General features: G+C 45.2%; 1 protein-coding gene across 10 annotated transcripts in view; it reads left to right on the top strand.

The window, feature by feature from the left end:
- ZBTB20 (zinc finger and BTB domain containing 20) overlaps nt 1–18,261 on the top strand; it is a 980,340-nt gene that overhangs the window by 931,630 nt on the left and 30,449 nt on the right. Inside the window, exon 1 of one of the 10 annotated variants that reach the window (XM_056559926.1) lies at nt 432–452. The exons of the other annotated variants lie outside the window; for them this stretch is intronic. The gene's annotated coding sequence lies outside the window, so the exon portion shown is untranslated. Of the gene's footprint in view, nt 1–431; nt 453–18,261 lie in introns of those variants that run through there. 10 annotated transcript variants of the gene reach the window in all.

The raw sequence follows: 18,261 nt of genomic DNA on the forward strand, positions 1-18,261 counted from the left end.
GGCGACTCTGATTTATTCTTCGCCTTTTGTCATTTTGTTTCTTCCCAATGCTGAAGTTTATTTACCAAAGTCTCCTGGTAGAAATACGGCCCCCCGGATCCCCTCCTAACCTGATATTACAGAATGTGGGGGGAAAAAAATATTAAAAATTTTTGGTAAAAAAAAATTTGTAAGGTGTTTTAGCGTTTTTTCCCCTCTAATACTGGGGGTTAGTAGCCTTCCTTTATTCTATATATACACTGTGTGTCAGAATGACATTGAGATATGGGCGGAGCTGACTACAGATGCGTCGGCTCCTCCCCCTGCTCGTCACCATGTTGTTATGACGGGGTATAGCGGTGATACTACAATGCTACAGGCCCTCACAATGGAAACCGCAATGAAATGTACCATGGGGTCCAGAAGGGACCTGAAACTCTTATTCTCATGGGCGTACACCAGGGCGGTTTAGGGTATTGCGGTATAACATGATACTCCCCTTATTGTGACTTTATTCTCACTTTTTCCCCTCCCTCTGGTTCTAATGGATGATATTGTACTTCTCTGTGGTTGCTATGGATAATAATGTACTTCTCTGTGGTTGCTATGGATAATAATGTACTTATCTGTGGTTGCTATGGATAATATTGTACTTCTCTGTGGTTGCTATGGATAATAATGTACTTCTTTGTGGTTGCTATGGGTAATAATGGACTTCTCTATGGTTGCTATGGATAATAATGTACTTCTTTGTGGTTGCTATGGGTAATAATGGACTTATTGGTGGTTGCTATGGATAATAATGTACTTCTCTGTGGTTGCTATGGGTAATTATGTACTTATCTGTGGTTGCTATGGATAACTATGTTCTTCTCTGTGGTTGCTATGGGTAATTATATACTTCTCTGTGGTTGCTGTGGGTAATTATATACTTCTCTGGTTGTTATGGCTAATTATGTTCTTTTCTGTGGTTGCTATGGATATTGTACTTTCTGATTGCTAGGATTACTTATGTACTTCTCTGTGGTTGCTATGGATAATGATGTACTTCTCTGTGGTTGCTATGGATAATGATGTACTTCTCTGTGGTTGCTATGGGTAATTAGGTACTTCTGTGGTTGCTATGGGTAATTATGTATTTCTGTGGTTGCTATGAGTAATGATATACTTCTCTGGTTGTTATGGGTAATTATGTACTTTTCTGTGGTTGCTATGGGTAATTATGTACTTTTCTGTGGTTGCTATGAGTAATTATATACTTTTCTGTGGTTGCTATGTGTAATTATGTACTTTTCTGTGGTTGCTATGGGTAATTATATACTTTTCTGTGGTTGCTATGGGTAATTATGTACTTTTCTGTGGTTGCTATGGGTAATTATGTACTTTTCTGTGGTTGCTATGGGTAATTATATACTTTTCTGTGGTTGCTATGGGTAATTATATACTTTTCTGTGGTTGCTATGTGTAATTCTATACTTTTTTGTGGTTGCTATGAGTAATTATATACTTTTCTGTGGTTGCTATGAGTAATTATATACTTTTCTGTGGTTGCTATGAGTAATTATATACTTTTCTGTGGTTGCTATGAGTAATTATATACTTTTCTGTGGTTGCTATGAGTAATTATATACTTTTCTGTGGTTGCTATGAGTAATTATATACTTTTCTGTGGTTGCTATGAGTAATTATATACTTTTCTGTGGTTGCTATGGGTAATTTTGTACTTCTCTGTGGATGTTATGGATAATTATATACTTCTCTGTGGTTGTGATAGAGAACTATGTACTTCTATGGTTGCTATGGGTAATTATATCCTCTGTGGTTATCATGCATAATTATATACTTCTCTGTGGTTGCTATTGAGGGGTCCTATAGGACACCCACAAGTCACCTGGTCACTGACACCTTCTCTGGTTACATAAGACTTAGTAACAACATTTAAAGGCACATTAAAGGGGTACTCCGTCCCTAGACATCTTATCCCCTATCTAAAGAATAGGGGATAAGATGTCTGAACGCGGGGGTCCTGCCTCTGGGAACCCCCGCAATCTCTGTGCAGTTCCCGACATTCATTTAGAACGCTTGGAGTGGGCAGGGGGTCGTAAAGTCACTGTCACACACCCTCAATGCAAGTCTATGGGAGGTCCTATCAGGTGGACTCAGTCCCAGTCCCCTGGCCTCCACACTCCTCAGGACTCTCATCATTTCTTGTGTGATATAAAGAGTTAATGTATTATAATCATGTTAAAGGGGTACTTCGCTGCCCCAGCGTTTGGGACATTTTGTTTCAAACGCTTGGAGCAGGCGGCGGGGGTCGTGTACAGTGTACAGAAGGGCCACTTGTGTTTTGGGACACCACACAATGGATAGTTATATACTTCTCTGTGGTTATGGATAATTATATACTTCCCTGTTGTTGTTATGGATAATTATATACTTCCCTGTTGTTGCTATGGATAGTTATATACTTCCCTGTTGTTGTTATGGATAATTATATACTTCCCTGTTGTTGCTATGGATAGTTATATACTTCCCTGTTGTTGCTATGGATAATTATATACTTCTCTGTTGTTGCTATGGATAATTATATACTTCCCTGTTGTTGCTATGGATAATTATATACTTCCCTGTTGTTGCTATGGATAATTATATACTTCTCTGTGGTTGCTATGGATAATTATATACTTCCCTGTTGTTGCTATGGATAATTATATACTTCTCTGTTGTTGCTATGGATAGTTATATACTTCTCTGTGGTTGCTATGGATAGTTATATACTTCTCTGTGGTTGCTATGGATAATTATATTCTTCTCTGTGGTTGCTATGGATAGTTATATACTTCTCTGTGGTTGCTATGGATAATTATATACTTCTCTGTTGCTATGGATAGTTATATACTTCTCTGTGGTTGCTATGGATAATTATAAACTTCTCTGTGGTTGCTATGGATAATTATATACTTCCCTGTTGTTGCTATGGATAGTTATATACTTCTCTGTGGTTGGTATGGATAGTTATATACTTCTCTGTGGTTGCTATGGATAGTTATATACTTCTCTGTGGTTGCTATTGATAGTTATATACTTCTCTGTTGTTGCTATGGATAATTATATACGTCTCTGTGGTTGCTATGGATAGTTATATACTTCCCTGTTGTTGCTATGGATAATTATATACTTCTCTGTGGTTGCTATGGATAATTATATACTTCTCTGTGGTTGCTATGGATAGTTATATTCTTCTCTGTGGTTGCTATGGATAATTATATACGTCTCTGTGGTTGCTATGGATAGTTATATACTTCCCTGTTGTTGCTATGGATAATTATATACTTCTCTGTGGTTGCTATGGATAATTATATACTTCTCTGTGGTTGCTATGGATAATTATATACTTCTCTGTGGTTGCTATGGATAATTATATTCTTCTCTGTGGTTGCTATGGATAATTATATACTTCTCTGTTGTTGCTATGGATAATTATACACTTCTCTGTGGTTGCTATGGATAATTATATACTTCTCTGTGGTTGCTATGGATAGTTATATACTTCTCTGTGGTTGCTATGGATAATTATATTCTTCTCTGTGGTTGCTATGGATAGTTATATACTTCTCTGTGGTTGCTATGGGTTTTGCTTGTACTTGATTGCTATGGGCTCCCGCACCCTGTCTCTGATCACCAGCGCCTCCATGGGTACGAACCTTCTCCCCCGTCCCGGACGCCGTGCGGACCGAGCAGGTTTTTTCCTTTTTTCTGGCAGGGTTCAGACTGGAATTTTCCTTTATTTGTTACTTAAATAGTTTCTACTTTTTATAAGGAAAAATAAAATGCAGAGAAAACTTTGCGGCGTCCAGAAAGCCATCCCGGTCCAGAGACCACATGTTACATTCCTGCCGCTTCCTGCGCTTTGATTCCTCACTATAATTCTACTTTATATGGTCCGGATAAGAGGCCGTAATTCACCGCTCGCACGCGGAGACCTGACCCCCTTTTCCCACCATCATTAAGGAACTACAAATCTCAGCATGCCCACTCGGGGGTCCTTAAAGGGTTCTGGAACCACAGATCCCAAGTGTCCTGACCAGGATTTGGCAGGAGGACGGGTTCTGCCAGCCAAGAGGCAAACAGCTGTGGGTTCCCAGAATAGATGAGCGGAGCCGCCTTATGTAACCTGCTGGAGAGGAGGAGGAGCTGGACCTTGTGTAATGATGGAGACTCATACTGGGCTGGGTGGGGTCGCCACCTTTCTCGCAAAAAAAAAATATATTGGCCATGCTAATTTGCATAATTAATTATATAGGAGTAACATCGCAGGATACACATATGTGGGGGAAATTTTGTCTTATTCTTCTTATTCCCCTATAACTTTTTTATTTCTTCTTATACAGGCCTGTAAGAGGGCACTTTTTTTGCGCCCCGATGTGTAGTTTTTAACAATACCATTTTTGTGTTGATGTGACTTTTTGATCGCTTTTTTTTTAAATTAAATTCGGGAGTTGCAGTCAGGGCCGGTGCTACCATAAGGCAGCTAAGGCAGCTGGTAGGGGCGGAAAAATCTGAATCCTCAACCACTCACTGGCAGGAGAATTGGAAGCTTCACTTTGGGCGAGTGTTGGGGAACCGGAATGGATTAGGCTATGGTGGCAGGGCTATGCATTATGGCCGTATCGCCAGAGTGGGAAGGGGAGAGGCAGGTGATTGCGGTGCGCCTGGAGGGGGCACCAAAATGTTTTTTTTGCCTGTATACTCAAAAATCCGTGCACCAGCACTGGTTGCAGTGAGTTGCTAACTACAACTCCCGGCATGCCCTGATACAGCCTGTGGCGCAGCAGCTGCCCAAACGAAAACTACAACTCCAAGCATGTTGGACTATATAGTAGTATATAGTATACGTCAGTGTTTCCCAATCAGGGGTGCCTCCAGCTGTTGCAAAACTACAACTCCCAGCATGTTGGACTATATAATAGTATATGGTATAGGTCAGTGTTTCCCAGCCAGGAGTGCCTCCAGCGGTTGCAAAACTACAACTCCCAGCATGCCCGGACAGCCGCTGGCTGTCCGGGCATACTGGGAGTTGTAGTTTTGCAACAGCTGGAGATGCTCTGGTTTGGAAACACTGGTATAGTATATGGTGTAACATCCTGGGAACTGGAGGATTGGTTGGATAAATACCGGTCATTGCATTGCTGGTATTTTTTATATAAACATACCGACAGAGTTGCCAAAATACCCCAGAAGAACTGCTGTAGAGCAAACTGCTGAAAAACTTCCAGCAGGGGCCCCGCAGACCGGTCAGATCACACAGCACATGTGTATGGGGCCCCGCAGACCGGTCAGATCACACAGGACATGACAGCTGTGTATGGGGCCCCGCAGACCGATCAGATCACACAGGACATCACAGCTGTGTATGGGGCCCCGCAGACCGTTCAGATCACACAGGACATCACAGCTGTGTATGGGGCCCCTCAGACCGGTCAGATCACACAGGACATCACAGCTGTATATGGGCCCCACAGACCGGTCAGATCACACAGCACATCACAGCTGTGTATGGGGCCCCGCAGACCGGTCAGATCACACAGGACATCACAGCTGTATATGGGCCCCACAGACCGGTCAGATCACACAGCACATCACAGCTGTGTATGGGGCCCCGCAGACCGGTCAGATCACACAGGACATCACAGCTGTGTATGGGGCCCCACAGACCGGTCAGATCACACAGGACATCACAGCTGTGTATGGGGCCCCACAGACCGGTCAGATCACACAGGACTGGGAGGCCGCTCCTCACAGGATCTGATACCACAGGACACAGCACAGAACAATTGGGTCCAGACATTGATGGGTCACAGCTGACCGTGTATAAACACTTATACAATGTATAGATCCTATGACCATCTATGAATGTATGAACATCCACAAACACCTAAAATTCTGCGGTCATTGGAGCCTCTATGAAAATATTAACATGTAAATGAATGTATAAAACCCTATGACTATATGACCAGGTAGAAATCTACAAACACATATGAATAATGAATATATAAAACCCTATGACTATATGACCACATATAAATCTACAAACACATATGAATAATAAATGTATAAAACCCTATGACTGTATGACCACGTAGAAATCTACAAACACATATGAATAATAAATGTATAAAACCCTATGACTATAGGACCACGTAGAAATCTACAAACACATATGAATTATAAATGTATAAAACCCTATGACTATATGACCACGTAGAAATCTACAAACACATATGAATAATAAATGTATAAAACCCTATGACTATATGACCACGTATAAATCTACAAACACACATGAATAATAAATGTATAAAACCCTATGACTATAGGACCACGTAGAAATCTACAAACACATATGAATAATAAATGTATAAAACCCTATGACTATAGGACCACGTAGAAATCTACAAACACATATGCATTATAAATGTATAAAACCCTATGACTATATGACCACGTAGAAATCTACAAACACATATGAATAATAAATGTATAAAACCCTATGACTATATGACCACGTATAAATCTACAAACACACATGAATAATAAATGTATAAAACCCTATGACTATAGGACCACGTAGAAATCTACAAACACATATGAATAATAAATGTATAAAACCCTATGACTATAGGACCACGTAGAAATCTACGAACACATATGAATAATAAATGTATAAAACCCTATGACTATATGACCACGTATAAATCTACAAACACATATGAATAATAAATGTATAAAACCCTATGACTATAGGACCACGTAGAAATCTACGAACACATATGAATAATAAATGTATAAAACCCTATGACTATATGACCACGTATAAATCTACAAACACACATGAATAATAAATGTATAAAACCCTATGACTATAGGACCACATATAAATCTACAAACACATGAATAGTAGTAAGGTGATAGCAGTGAACACATTAACCCTGATGTTCTTAAAGGGTTTGGCTGGAATGTCCCATTAAACTGCTCAGTAGGGACAATGAGGGTCTCTTAGTAAGACATTGGGGTAGGGGCTTGTAACCCAACAATATTAGGAAAGGGGCCGCTCTAATCTGCCAGCTGCGTTCGCCATGATGATCTGGCATGTTGTAAATCTGCTTCTGCCTCGATAACACCGAGACACCAGGCCACAGAATAAGGCCTATGTCCTTCTCATCCTTCACTAATATTTACCCATCAACCCCCATTGTTAATAGACAGTGGACCAAGATAGAATCTGCCGCCTCCTACGAAAAATGCACGAAATGTCGGTTATCGCTCCTAAACATCCTCAGTCCTAACAGCAGGCGAGGGGTCTGTAGGATTCCACTGAGAAAGGCGAGAAGTCTCCAGTCCATAGTTCTATCACTTCGCCTCTATAAAGGGTGTGTATAGAGGCGAAGTAATAGCTAGAAAAGGGGCTTGTAGGGAAAATGTGCTCCAGGTGCTCAGTGCCAGGAGGGTGCCAACACAAGCCCCTTTTCTGCAAGATGCTGTTAAGATACAAGACTCAATTGTTTTCGTAGGTGAAGGAAAACTTAAAGGGGTACTCCACTGGCCAGCATTTGGAAGTAAATGTTCCGAAAGCTGTTTTCATGCTTTGGGGGTTGGCCCACGCCCCTTGTGACATCACGGACACGCCCCCTCAATGCAAGTCAATGGGAGTGGGCGTGACTGTCGTCACGCCCCCTCCCATTGACTTGCACTGAGAGGGCGTGACCATGACATCACAGGGGCGTGGTCGAACCCCGCAGCGCGAAAACAGCGTTTGGAACATTTACTTCTTTACGCTGGCCAGTGGAGTACCCCTTTAGGTACATCTCTGCCCCCCATTTGTTAACATCACAAATACCCCCCATGTAGGCAAATAATTAGGAAGGGGCCAAAGGGGAAAATGTGTCCAATGCCAGGACAGTGCCAACAAGCCACTTTGGTGTACCATGGTGTTTAGATTCAAGTCTTGGGCTGCAAACTGAGTGTTAAGACAAACCTAGCTACATCCTTTGTCCGCAAAGGCCATCCCATTATTCTACATAGGAGATAACACCCCCCTCCCCCCCACTCCCAAATACAACAAATGTCCCTAATTCCCTTAAACTATAAAAGCCCATTTAGTTTTTCCGTCATGCCACATATCCAAGTGGCTCCATTGTCTTATGTATCAAATGACCCATTTGTCACTATGGTTTTTGCACTTTCAGGTCTAGGATTTTTCCAGCTAAAGTCAATGAGGTGGGGGGGGGGGCAACTCGGACACTTTTCTTAAAGGGGTACTCCGGCGCTAAGACATCGTATCCCCTCTCCGCTGGGGACCCCCGTGATCTTGCACGCAGCACACCGTTATAATCAGTCCCCGGAGCATGTTCGCTCCGGGTCTGATTACTGGCGATCACGGGGGCCGGAGCATTGTGATGTCACGGCCCCGCCCCCGTGTGACGTCACGCTCCGCCCCCTCAATTCAAGCCCATTGGGTCATATAACATAGCTCAGTCCATCCACCAGAATCCCCGTAATAGACCCACTCACCTCTGTGGCAGCTGTTTTTTTTTTAATTTTTTTTCATACTCCGTAAATGGTTAAAGTCGAATGTTTCAACTTTTTTCTTTTTCTTGATTTTTTTGGTAGTTTTTTTTTTGCGCCAAATATGTCTGATCAGAGTAAAAACAACAAACGGGCGACTGATAAATACGACGATCAAACAGCCTCTCCTCAATTACAAGCCTCTCAATTAGGTACTAGCTGCAGAGAGCCGCAATCCGTGGACCTTTTAATTGTATTGAAAGGTACAAGCGATCATCAAAAGCTCATATTAAAAGAAGGAATCATTAGAACCGCTGTCTCTTTTACACACGGCGAGAAGGAAACGGCGAGGCAGACTTAGTCTATAGCATCGATCGGCAACCAACAAAGGATTCATCTGCTGATGAGACACTAATCGATGGGAGCAGTCTGGGAGAGCGCACGCTGAGATGTCAGCAGTGGAATCAATTGTCGAGCAGTCACTTGGGGAAAACATGGTCTGTCTGGACGGTCGAACCACACAAAGGTCAACGACTGAGAACGGGCACTGTGCCGGCCCAGCTCACCCTGAGCGTAGCTTTTCATGAATAGAGCAATGCTGTGGCCTACTTAACTATGAATACACAACAAAGTCCCTTAGTCCTGCGCTTGCTTATTGGTGATTCCACTTATCTGGATGCGGAATGATGGTCAAGGCTCAGAGGTTAAAGGGATTCTCCACCTTCATCTGCTTCCACATGTCTAGAAATCTACTGCTAAAACAAAGAGTTCTGGTGGTGCTTCAAAAGTGGAAGGTATTTGGAGTCTGATGGTGGCCATGATCGCCTTCTATCCAAAAATAACATTTAGTTGGGAATTCTCAAGGTCATCTCACAAGGAGCTTTAAAGGGGTACTCTGCCCCTAGAAATCTTATCCCTTATCCAAAGGGGGCTGCGGCACCCCAGACATCCAGTGCACGGAGCTCCGTGCCGGATGACTGGTGATGCAGAGTGGAGTCTTGTGATGTCATGCCCCCTCCCATAGACTTGTGTTGAGGGGGTGTGGCTGTGACATCACGAGCAGGGCGTGGCCGTGGCATCACGAGCCTCTGGCGCTGCACCGACGCTCTAGATGAATGCCGGGTGCAGTAGGGAGATTGCGCAATCAGACATTTTGGCAGAGTGCTCCTTTAAACTACATGACGATCCATTGGTCATTCCATACTTTGTTGCTCTGGGTCTTCATCTGGGATCAAGGTGTTTGATGTTTTTGAATTTCGGAAACATTCTGAAAAAGAGGTTTGAATTTTAATACATAAAATTTTGAGAAGATAAAAAATTTTTATGAAATCTTTCGATAAAAAATCTTGGATGTTGACTTAATGATTTACACATGGTGAGGGGAAGAGTCCTGTGGGCCGCCATTCTCCTTTACGCTTGACTTCTACATTATATTCATGAAAAACTGATTTTAAAACATTTAAAAAATGTCCCGAGGATTCACTAAAAGATGCACAAAGTCTTACTCTCTGGGTAAAGAGGATCTAGAAATTGTCCCTTGATGCAGTTCTGTCTCCTCCAATGGTTTAGGGCCCTTGGCCATCTCAGGCCCTCACGTCCAAGTGTAACTTCATCCTTTCAGCTGTAACAACCAAAGGGTTAAAATCTCCTGAATCTCCATCACACCGGTCACTGAGCGCGATTTGTAAGAGGTTCTTGAGGTTTACCACCCATCCTGGAAATTTTTAGCTTTGCTGCTTTCTGTATTTTCGGAAGGAAACCTAATTTTTAGCCGAAGAGATGGCTTTGTGTAAATTTACCGAAGAGAAGGGAGGGGGGAGGAGCGAGCATCTTCCAATCTGCTGCCAAGCTGGCATGTCCACCTTTTGGACCCTGATAACCCCCACCACAACCAGGGCCGGCTCTGCCTATAGGCAGCCTGGAAGACGGAGCACTTCATTATGTTGCCCCCCCCCCCCCCGCCCGACAGTTCCCCCACATTAGGTTCAGTACAGTTCCTCCATATTCGGTTCAGTACAGTTCCCCCACATTAGGTGCAGTATAGTTCTCCCACATTAGGTGCAGTATAGTTCCCCCACATTAGGTGCAGTATAGTTCCCCCACATTAGGTGCAGTATAGTTCTCCCACATTAGGTGCAGTATAGTTCCCCCACATTAGGTGCAGTACAGTTCCCAAACATTAGGTGCAGTATAGTCCCCCCACATTTGGTGCAGTATAGTTTCCCCACATTAGGTGCAGTATAGTTTCCCCACATTAGGTGCAGTACAGTTCCCCCACATTAGGTGCAGTATAGTCACCCCACATTAGGTGCAGTATAGTCACCCCACATTAGGTGCAGTATAGTCACCCCACATTAGGTGCAGTACAGTTCCCCCACATTAGGTGCAGTGTAGTTCCCCACATTAGGTGCAGTATAGTTCCCCCACATTAGGTGCAGTATAGCTCCCCCCACATTAGGTGCCGTATGGTTCCCCACATTAGGTGCAGTATAGTTCTCCACATTAGGTGCAGTATAGTTCCCCCACATTAGGTGCAGTACAGTTCCCCAACATTAGGTGCAGTATAGTTCTCCACATTAGGTGCAGTATAGTTCCCCCACATTAGGTGCAGTACAGTTCCCCCACATTAGGTGCAGTATAGTTCCCCCACATTAGGTGCAGTATAGTTCCCCCACATTAGGTGCAGTATAGTTCTCCACATTAGGTGCAGTATAGTTCCCCACATTAGGTGCAGTATAGTTCCCCACATTAGGTGCAGTATAGTTCCCCCACATTAGGTGCAGTATAGTTCCCCCAACATTAGGTGCAGTATACTTCCCCCACATTAGGTGCAGTATAGTTCCCCCACATTAGGTGCAGTATAGTTCCCCACATTAGGTGCAGTATAGTTCCCCACATTAGGTGCAGTATAGTTCCCCCACATTAGGTGCAGTATAGTTCCCCCACATTAGGTGCAGTATAGTTCCCCCACATTAGGTGCAGCATAGTTCCCCCACATTAGGTGCAGTATAGTCCCCCCACATTAGGTGCAGTATAGTCCCCCCACATTAGGTGCAGTATAGTCCCCCCACATTAGGTGCAGTATAGTCCCCCCACATTAGGTGCAGTATAGTCCCCCCACATTAGGTGCAGTATAGTTCCCCACATTAGGTGCAGTATAGTTCCCCCAACATTAGGTGCAGTATAGTTCTCCACATTAGGTGCAGTATAGTTCCCCCCACATTAGGTGCAGTACAATTCCCCCCACATTAGGTGCAGTACAATTCCCCCACATTAGGTGCAGTACAGTTCCCCCACATTAGGTACAGTATAGTTCCCCACATTAGGTACAGTATAGTTCCCCACATTAGGTGCAGTACAGTTCCCCCACATTAGGTGCAGTACAGTTCCCCAACATTAGGTGCAGTATAGTTCCCCAACATTAGGTGCAGTATAGTTCCCCAACATAAGGTGCAGTATAGTTCCCCAACATTAGGTGCAGTATAGTTCCCCCACATTTTGTGCAGTATAGTTCCCCCACATTTTGTGCAGTATAGTTCCCCCACATTAGGTGCAGTATAGTTCCCCCACATTAGGTGCAGTATAGTTCCCCCACATTAGGTTGGCAGTATACTTCCCCCACATTAGGTTGGCAGTATACTTCCCCCACATTGGGTGCAGTATACTCCCCCCACCTTGGGTGCAGTATAGTTCCCCACATTAGGTGCAGTATAGTTCCCCCACATTATGAGCAGTACAGTTCCCCCACATATTAGGTGCAGTATAGCTCCCCCCACATTAGGTGCAGTATAGTCCCCCCACATTAGGTGCAGTATAGTCCCCCCACATTAGGTGCAGTATAGTCCCCCCACATTAGGTGCAGTATAGTTCCCCCACATTAGGTGCAGTATAGCTCCCCCACAGACATACAGCTTTCAGCCATATACAGTGTATGGCTGGAGGCTGTATGCCTGTTTGCCTCAGTGTTCCGACCACCACTTCTCCGGTCCGGGGACCCCGGGGACCGGGGTCATGATCTACTGCTGTGGCCTATGGGCCATAGCAGTAGGTCCCGAGACCGGAGGAGCGGAGGTCGGAACACTGAAGATGACGTGCCGCTTGTCACTTACCATGTGCGCGCGTCTTCCTTGATGCTCCGCTCTGCTTTTCTCCTATGGGCGCATGCATGGACATCAGTGACGTCCCTGCATGCGCTACATCCCGGCGGCCCCTGCGTTTTTAACGCTGGGGCCGCCGCAGAGAGGTAACCGCCGGGACATCCTTGTGTCCTGAAAAGATTTTTCGGGACACAGAGATTTCCCGAATGTGACGGGAGCCCCCTGCGGGCCCGGGGACTGGAGCAGGCGCTCCATGAGCGCCATTGATGATCCGGCCCTATAGTCAAAATAGGAAGCTGCCTAGAGCGCCCTCCTGATGGGGGGCACCGCTCTGCACGCTGCAAGAAAGTTAGTGGCCAGCTAGTATCCAAAGGCCCCGCTCACCCGAAGCACCCACCCAGCCAGCACCACCGTGTCACCCCAGTAGTAAGGTAATTATATGAAGAAGAGGTTTGTTACAGTGTGTCATCCCAGTAGTAAGGAGATTGCATGAAGATGAGGTTTGTTACAGTGTGTCACCCCAGTAGTAAGGAGATTACATGAGGAGGAGGTTTGTTACAGTGTGTCACCCCAGTAGTAAGGTAATTATATAAAGAGGAGGTTTGTTACAGTGTGTCATCCCAGTAGTAAGGAGATTACATGAGGAGGAGGTTTGTTACAGTGTGTCACCCCAGTAGTAAGGAGATTACATGAGGAGGAGGTTTGTTACAGTGTGTCACCCCAGTAGTAAGGTAATTATATAAAGAGGAGGTTTGTTACAGTGTGTCATCCCAGTAGTAAGGTAATTATATAAAGAGGAGGTTTGTTACAGTGTGTCATCCCAGTAGTAAGATGATTACATGAAGAGGAAGTTTGTTACAGTGTGCCACCCCAGTAGTAAGGAGATTACATGAGGAGGAGGTCTGTTACAGTGTGTCACCCCAGTAGTAAGGAGATTACATGAGGAGGTGGTTTGTTACAGTGTGTCACCCCAGTAGTAAGGAGATTGCATGAAGAGGAGGTCTGTTAGTGTGTCACCCCAGTAGTAAGGAGATTACGTGAGGAGGAGGTTTGTTACAGTGTGTCACCCCAGTAGTAAGGAGATTACATGAGGAGGAGGTTTGTTACAATGTGTCACCCCAGTAGTAAGGAGATTACACGAGGAGGAGGTTTGTTACAGTGTGTTACCCCAGTAGTAAGTTTTCCACTGGAGTACCCCTTTAACTCCTTGTGTTCGTGACTCCAGGGCGTGGTTTATCCTCAATACAGTCTATACAGTGTAACCAGGCCCATGGAGGTGACCAGTGATTTACGAGACCTTAAGGGCTTGCTGGGCCTTGCAGTGGTTTTGGGCAATTTAGTGCAGCCCACGCTGACTTGACAATAGATGACAGAGACTGACTTGACTGGAGACAGACTAAGCTGTGACTTTACTTGTAGACTTGACTTGAGGCTCCTATGACTCCAGACTCTGGGGCTCGACTGCACCTCAGTAAAGACTCAGGAACTAAGAGAGAGAAGAGACTCCTCCCAGGGCTTTTATGGGGGAGACTCTGGTGGGGTTCCATTGGTCACCCTTTGGTCACCTGGTCACTGATAGCTCCAGGGTAACAATCACATGACCAGTCACATGACAACTGATGATCACATGTTAACCTTTCTTAAAGATTCAACCTTCTTATATACATAACATAGGGGATAATATACAATTACAGTAGGACAGATGCAGGTGGGGGGGGGGGGCCCAGGGGACACTGCAGGAAAGGCTGCCTGACAGGACAGCAAGGGTACGGGGTAACAACTCCCGTACCGGGCCACCACACTTGCACCAGCCCTCACCACAACCATAGGGATCGGTAACTCTATCAGTCCCAGCAGTATTTTCAGGAGATCATCTAGCGGCTGAATAGATCTTGTGTCTGTTGTCCATTGTAGAGATGCGGCATTATATATATATATATAGAGACGAGTAGACAGATGGGTCTATGAAGTGGAAAAGCCACAAGGATCTAAGACGTCTCGGGGCTTCTTAAGACTTTAACGACGCTCCAGGGTCAACATTTGCTTCCCATTAAAGTTTAATACACAGAATCCAGCATTTTCCCCCTATTATTATTATTATTATTATTGTTGTTTTCTGGATCCGTCTTCGGTTTTTATGCTTTAATTATACGGCGCTTCACAAACTTGTCCAAAGGCCTTGGGCTCCGCCGGTTCAGATCTAATGACATCTGGGTATTTCCGCTGCAGTGATCTAAGCTTGTCTCCAGAAATCAAAGTGTCTGCTCGGTGACTGATATATCGTCCCTGTCGTCTGCAGCGCCGCACACTTTCCATGTCATCAGTCGCCTTACCAAATTGTTTTCCTTTCTTGTTCGAGTGGCCAAGAACCAACCCTGGACCGGGATGATTTTTGTATTTTTGTTTTTGTAATTTTTTTTTAATATTTTGCAGTCATTTTGGCTTGCTTGCTTTTCCAGGCAGAACATTTTCTTGTCCCCTGATGGTAGAGAACAGTCAATTACGAGTCGTGTTTTCCAGCTGCAGTGAGGTTTTCTAAGCCCACTCCTTACTTGTTGCTTTATATAGACGTCTTGGAAGCTGAGGAGAGAAAAAAAATAAAATAAAATAACAATATCTTTCTCTGCAAATTAATATTTCCACCTGTCACGTACAGCCCTCACGACGACCTGGCGTACGGACACGTCCACGCCTCTCCGAAAAGAGTGAGCGGACAAAAGAAACACAAAACCAGCAGAATACGAACTCTAATATTCTTACTCTAAGCTGCCACCGTGGCACGTTCACTCTCGGCTCCCTTGAGCACGCTCGGCTCCCTTAGGAGCCAGTGACACAACTTAAATACACAGTTTGTAGGTTCGGCTGGGAAGGTATAGGGGTACTCTGCTTCCACGCCCACTTTCATTGTTCTGCTGCATCTCTCCAGTGGTATTTCCAGGTTTTTAATGTTACCCGTTCTTAATTGTGATGTCATTGATCATGTGACTTACCAGTACGTGTATTTACCGTATTTTTCGCCCTCTAGGATGCACCGGCGTATAAGACGCACCCAATTTATAGGTGCAAAATCTAAAAAAACAGCCGTTGGCTGTCCGGGCATGCTGGGAGTTGTAGTTTTGCAACATCTGGAGGTCCGCAGATTGAAGACCACTGCATAGGAGGTAATACTCACATGTCCCCGCCGCTCCGGACCCGTCACCGCTGCCCTGGATGTCGCTCCATCGCTGTTGCCGTGTCCCCGTCGCTCCGGAACGTCTCTGCTGCCGGCCGGGTATCCTCGCTCTCCGTCGCCGCCATCACGTCGTTACGCACGCCGACACACGTACGCGACGATGTGATGACGAGGAAGGAGAACGCCGGCCATACAGGGGATCCCTGAACGGAGAAGACACCGAGGAGGCAGGTAAGGTCCCTCCCGGTGTCCTGTAAGCACTAACCCGGCTATTAAGTCGGGCTGTTCGGGACCGCTGTGGTGAAATCGCGGCGGTCCCGAACAGCCCGACTGAACAGCCGGGTTAGTGTCACTTTCCCTTCAGACATGGCGGTCAGCTATGATCGCCGCGTCTGAAGGGTTAATACAGGGCATCACCGCGATCGGTGTTGTCCTGTATTAGCCCCGGGTCCCGGCCATTGATGGCCGCAGGGTACGCCGCGATAGGGGTGTATTCGCCTTATAAGACGCACCGACTTTTTCCCCCCAGTTTTGGGGAACAATAAGTGCGTCTTATACGGCGAAAAATACGGTATATGAGAAGGTTTGTCACATTTATTGCCATGACTAAGGAGCATATGGATCCGAAACGCGTCGGCGTTCCTGTCTCTGTCTTGTATATGCTTTTATAACTTAATAAAGCCTAAGAAATAGCACCAAAAGCGCTGGACATCCTACTTCCTTGCTGTCTTGAAGATTTGGCCAAACACGCTATTGGCCGGTCCGTGCGCAGGTGGGAGATTTCCCTTGTGTGAACTAGATGGGGTTGGCCCACCACTTTTATGGGGGCAGCAGAGGGTTGGGTTAGAAGGGAGGTCTCCAGTGTCTTCTTAGATCAGCCCACATCATCCCACCTCCCAAATGTCCCAACCTCCTCTCAAACACAGATTGATAGTCCATAAATCATAACTCCCATCGTACAGATGTGACATAGATGGCGGTACACTTATTGATATGGTGACATTATAACGCACATTTTGATAGGATACATGAAGGGGTTATACATAGGTATAGGATACATACAGCTTAGGGATACATACAGCTTAAACGAGTAGTCCAGTGGTGACCCAGTGGTGAAAAACGTATCCCCTATCCTAAGGATAGGGGATAAGTTTGAGATCACGGGGGGTCCGACCGCTGGGGCCCCCTGCGATCTCTCTATACGGGGGCCCCCGGCTCTCCGGCCAGATAGCGGGTGTCGACCCCCGCACGAAGCGGCGGCCAACACGCCCCCTGAATACGTCTCTATGGCAGAACCGGAGATTGCCGAAGGCAGCGCTTCGGCTCTGCCATAGAGTTGTATTGAGGGGGCGTGTCGGCCGCCGCCTCGTGCGGAGGTCGACACGCCCTCTTACCGCGGGATGTCGGGGCCCCGTACAGGAGATCGCAGGGGGCCCCAGCGGTCGGACCCCCCGCGATCTCAAACTTATCCCCTATCCTTAGGATAGGGGATAAGTTGTTCACCACTGGGTCACCACTGGACTACTCCTTTAATCTATGGGTACAATGGGGTCATATTTGGGTTCTACATAAAGCCTAATATTCGGGGATCATGATTCTGGGGGATATATAACTATGGCTACTAAGGGGAGCCCTAAAAAACATATTTCTACAACTGGGACATTTTTCACTATGTGTAAAATGTAAACCTTTTGTTCAAGTTGGCACCAAACTGGCTGAATATGCGCGATTAACCCAATCAGAAAACTAGCGGTCTTGAGGCTCCTCACAGCTAGGGGCCAAGGGATATGTTAAGTAACCGACAACAGGGAGATAACCAAATGGAGGCAAGATCAAACAGAACAGGGGGGTATACAGCCAAAGGAAAATAATCAAAGGTCAAGAGGATATATACATTTCCAACAGGGTCCCAGACAGTAAGGAGACAGACATTATCCACCATATTTTTCCCAAAAAATAATATCCTCAGTCTATATTCACTACACCACCAAAATTTTCCAAGCCTAAAATGACCTGAGATCCTAATGCAGCCAGAACACTAAATTATTAAAATTTGGTTTCCAATCTGGTTACCGTTTAGAATTGACAATGGACCCCTTTAACACTTTCTCGTGTTATCATCCAACTTTGATTGAGCCCTGAATTGCAAATAATTTTTTGGAACAGCAAACTGATTACCCATAGTTTAGAAAAATTCATCAATATATGGTCTGTGGGGCTACGACCCCTGGGACCCTCATTGATTTAGCTGAATGGGACATGGATGCCGTACCAGAGCTGTATGAAGACACTACGAAGGGTAAATATGAAATCAGCATCAGCAGTCTGATTGTTGACGGGTTCACAGGATGCTAGCAGAATTATGAGTGCAGCTCTGGAGGAACATACAGGATAAGTAATGTAATGTATGTACACAGTGACCTCACCAGCAGAATAGTGAGTACAGCT

This window comes from Hyla sarda, chromosome 2, assembly GCF_029499605.1.
Source record: "Hyla sarda isolate aHylSar1 chromosome 2, aHylSar1.hap1, whole genome shotgun sequence".
Taxonomy (NCBI): domain Eukaryota; kingdom Metazoa; phylum Chordata; class Amphibia; order Anura; family Hylidae; genus Hyla; species Hyla sarda.